General features: G+C 34.9%; 1 non-coding gene across 1 annotated transcript; it reads right to left on the reverse strand.

Annotated features, from left to right (window-relative positions):
- Positions 1-3,064: 3,064 nt before the first annotated feature.
- On the reverse strand, positions 3,065-3,171 carry LOC123391416. Its single transcript, XR_006606099.1, has one exon. It is a non-coding gene; the product is annotated as a U6 spliceosomal RNA (small nuclear RNA).
- Between the last annotated feature and the right edge of the window lie 1,769 nt (positions 3,172-4,940).

A 4,940-nucleotide genomic window follows, 5' to 3' on the forward strand; every position in this document is an offset into this window, starting at 1 on the left:
ACTCCTCAGTGTGCCTTTAGAGAACAGCGCCCAGTTACTCCCGTCTGCCTGACCTCCGGTTGCGCTCCGAGCTCACCGAGGCTGCAACCGGTTCAAGGTAACACGGAGCTGTGAGCTTACTGTCGGCTCTTCTTTGTATCCGGCTTTCCCGTTCAGTACCTGCAAGCTCTGCGACACTCAGACACCCCCGATCCTTCTGTGACCCTGTGGGACCTGAGGCCACTCTGACCCCGCGTGGGCTTCGTCCCCCGGTTAGCCTCTGGAGCGATGTCCCTCAGCGGAACAGACTTTTAAAAGTCCTGATTTTTTGCGAGGTTGCTCCACCGCTTGCTGGGAGCCGGCCCTTCCTCCCGGGGTCTATCTTCCTGTTGCTTTGGATTCACTTCTCCGCGGGTCCTACCTTTCAGAAAGTGGTTGTTTTTCTGTTTCCAGAATTGCTGTTCTTCTTCTCTTCAATCTGCCGATGGATTTTCATTTGTTTGCCATCTTTAGGTAAGCTATCTAGCTGATCTCCGCCTAGCTGAAGTAGTCTCAGCCTGCTACTTCTCTGCTATCTTGACTCCTCCCTTCTGTCTTAAATATATTTTTAACCTTAAGGATTTTCAGATTAAAGATTAAAACATTAGGCAATGACTACTTGGAAACTGAAATTATGCATTCAAATTTCACGGAAGGTTTTATTTTGTTTTTATTTTTTTATTTCCATTCTACCCAGTGTAAAGATCAAAATGAACAATTATCTTTTCTATATGTTTAGTTTCTTTCTAATTTACCTTGGGGGCACCCAGCTTTATATAGAATATCTGTTTAGATTACACACTCAGCTCTGTCATTGTCTCTTGTACTTTTATCAAGTTCACAAGTTCATTTTGTTTGAAAGAAACCCCAGGGCAAAAGCTGACCTCAGTGTGAGCTTCTCTGACTTTCCACTTCTACTTTGTTTGGAGGCCTCTGAATATTTATTTGTAAATTTCTCCTTAGCTCAGCAAAGGTTTTAAAGAGTATTTTACTTAACTATATTTTGGCTACTGTTACTATTCGTTCTGGTAGGGGTTTTATCGAGGTTATCTGTTTAGTCATGCTTCAGGAAACAGAATTTTCTCCTTGATGACTTGTAGCTGAAATCTTTTGCCTATCTTTATGAAATTCCCAATGGCAACAATTTCTTTAGAAAATGGAGACTTTCTAATCTAGGATTCATTTGCTTTCTCTGTCTACTCCAATTAACAGTTGACCAAAAAAATCCTTAACTTTCTACTTCTTGAATTTCCAATACAGGATTCTCTCATTACCTCCATAATACTTCTCAGCTTTTTTTTTTTTTTTTTTTACTGAACCATCTTTTTCTGCCAACTCTTTTATTTTTGTTGTTCCCATGTGTAATGATTAATTTTTTGTGTCTCCATGCCTAAACTGTTGTGCCCAGTTACTAGGTCAAAAACCAGTCTAAATGTTGCTGTGAAGGTACTTTCTATATGTGATTAACATTTAAATTACTTAAAACTAATTTAAGTAAAGTAGATTGCCCTTCATAATGTGGGCAGGCCTTATCTAAACAGTTGATGTTTGCCTTAAGCAAAAAGACTAAGTTCTCCCAAAGAAGGAATTCAGACTCTATATTGCCTTGTACTACATCAAGTCTTGCCAGCATTTCCAGCCTGAAGGCCAGACCTACAAATTTGAAATTAGCTTGTCCCCACAAATACATCAGCCAATTAAAAAAATATATATTAAAATTCATACTGGAAAAAAAATTAAAACTAAATTTTAATACAACTATATGTACACACACGTGTGTGTGTGTGTGTGTGTGTGTGTGTGTTTGAGAGAGAGAGAGAGAGATGTTTCTCTGGAGGATCCTAAGACAGATTTTAGTACTTGGAAAGTAGAGTTCTGCTCTAACAAATATCTAAAAAATGTGGACATGGTTTTGGAATTGGCTAATGAATAGAAGCTGGAACAATTTTGAGAAGCGTGATTAAAAAAATGAAAAAATATATCCTTATAGAGGTTGTGGGTAGAAACATGGAATTCATGGGAGATTGTGGTGGGGGTTTAGGAAAAAAAAAGACAAAAACTATAGAGGAAAACGTCTTTTGTCATAGAGAATACATATGTCATCATGAACCTGGAAATACAAATGTTAAAGAAACTTCTGATGAGGTTTCATTTGGGAATGAGGAAGATGTTATTAGAAACTGGAGCTGAGATTTCTAAGCGATACATTGATGATGCAGCTTGGTTTTTCCTTACTGCCTATGGCAAAATTTAGAATAGATAAATTGGAGAAGGACTGTTAAGCAGTAAGAAACTGGCACTTGATTTGGAGGATTCTGTACTTATCCAGATAGTGTGCTCTGGAAACAAGACCCCTTGCTGAAGAGATTATGTGTGCGACTTGTGGTCCAGTCACCCATCTCAGGAAAAGCTAGTTATAGAAATGCTATTATCCTGCAAATATCTGTGAAGGAGCAAGAGTGTAGTGGCTTGAGCCATGTTTATTATGCATCTCTGCCTTCATGTCTTTTCAAAATATATCTAAATAGTAAGTTCGTATACCTATCATTTTCCTATATAATTCATCTTGATTAAATACCTTTTTATTCACTGCCTCAATTTCAGATTAAACTTTCCTTCTGCATCACTGTCATATTTAATTTATCCCAAAGCAATTTTCAATAATTATATCTTAATACTTTTGTCATCCTTAGTTCAGACTCTCTAGATACTATTTATAATATCTTAAATTGGGAAGAAGCACTTTATAGCATTATTTAGATTTAAGTTTAATCCTAGATGTCAGAGGCATTAAACTTTCAAAGTCCCTGAGTCTTTATTTATAAACTTTTTTTCCCTGAAATTCAGATCTTATAACGTCAATTTCCTAATTAAAAACTAAATTAAAAAAAAAAAAACCTTAGAAAGCTTCCTAGCTCATAAGAAAATCTCTAAATTCCTTATATTAGCAATTGTATTTATTTTCACAACTCTTAACACCTGCCTTTTCCTCTAGCCTCTCTATTCTGCTTGCATTTTTTCTTTCTCTTTTTTTTTTAATTTTTTAAAAAATATGGAACGTTTCACGAATTTGCGTGTCATCCTTGCGCAGGGGATATGCTAATCTTCTATGTATCGTTCCAATTTTAGTATATGTGCTGCCGAAGCTAGCACTCTGCTTGCATCTTATATACAAGTAACACTGAACTATTTTTATTTTCCTAAAAACACTGTTCACTGTTTTTTTTTCTTTTTCTTTTTCTTTCCTTTTTTTTTTTTTTTAAATGTGTTCTCTCTGCCTACAAGGTCTTTCTGTCAGTTCAGTTGCCTGGCATACACTTTTTGAAGTCAAAGACTAGGATCCTTTTTGCTGGGGAGCAGTTCCTGAATTCACATACTTAAACATTTTCTCTACTTTTTGTAAACAATGGCCAGTGTCTATCAGAACATGTGTTATATTTATATGTTTACATGTCTTTATCTTGCTAATAATGTGGATTTTTTGAATGTAAGGATTGTGTGGTTTTCATTTTGATCAGAAGGCATGGACATTGTTTCAGAGTCAATAATTCCTCATTACATGAGTGAATGAGCATAGTGATTACATACAAACTAGCTGATTCAAGTTAGGTCACATCAAATGAAAACTTCTATGGAGCACATGGATTGAACCTATGGTGGCCAGATTATAGTTTGCCATTAGGTCTTGGTAACTATAAGACATTTTTGGAGGACCCAAATAAAAATTAAATCATCATCATTTAAGTGACAATGATTAGATACTAAGTCATCTATACAAATATAGTTGTATATAGTAGCTATGATTAAAAACAGTTAGTCTACTATGATATTGAGAAAATAAACAGGGATTTCTCAATTCTTTATTATGCTTATATTTTCCAGAAAATATATATAATCATATCTAATTAAGTCACTGCTAAGGCTTGCTGACCCACAAGTCATTTGTTTTTATATGATGACTGTCTGTATCTATGGTTGGAGCCATGTCTTGATTTTGAAATTTAAATAATTTAAATAATCATAATTTCCAACTTTGTAGTGAAGAGGCACCTCCCTATAATCTTAAAGTAGAGCAACATTCACAACCTTGCTCTGTTATCACATTGTTGTATACCTTGAATATTTATATCACTTCTGGTTGCCTCATTTGTAAGATAACAATAACAGTGTTTACATATACTACCTCCCAAGTAATGTTGCAAAGCATAATTAGCCAACACATGCTGTTGAAACACTAAAAATGTGAGAAAACACTTTGTATTTTAAGTATTTTTTACAAGACTTCCCTGTTTTAGCTTCAAGAGAAGTATGTTGTTTTCCTTGGACTGGTTATTTATAAATTAAAAAAATAAGTTTTTATTATTTTTGTAGGAACCATGTAGCACTCCATAAACATATACTTCTGGAAAAAAGAACTTCTAAAATCCATCAGAATCTGTCTTCATCAACTTAGTAAACAGTTAGGTGATAGTAATTATCAGGTGAATTTCAATTTCATAACTCCATTTTCATGCTGGTATCTGTACCAATGCAAAGATACTTGTAATGGAATTGCCATGAATGGAGGTGTTTTACACAGATCTAAAAATATTTTTAGGTAAATCCTCAGATTATTTTGGTGTTATATAGTTATTCAACACTTTTTTGACTTGTAGAATATTTTATTGCATGTGAAACCATACTTTTTCTTTATAAAACCCAGAGTTGTTGTTTTGACTTAAAAAGATCCACTCCAGAATCCAGATGCTTCATACTGTCCAATGAGAGAGATGTAGGGAAGTTCACCAAAGCTTGTTAAATGCCATCATCTTCAATTACCCTCCAGTTATTAAAGTTTCTTAAGAAAACCTGACACTTCTGTTTTACTAAACGCACCTGCACCATTACCATGTCCCATAGATGTATTATAGATGTCACTGTTT

Source organism: Mustela putorius, unplaced genomic scaffold (assembly GCF_011764305.1).
Source record: "Mustela putorius furo isolate JIRA1106 unplaced genomic scaffold, ASM1176430v1.1 tig00000224_pilon_pilon_pilon, whole genome shotgun sequence".
NCBI lineage: Eukaryota > Metazoa > Chordata > Mammalia > Carnivora > Mustelidae > Mustela > Mustela putorius.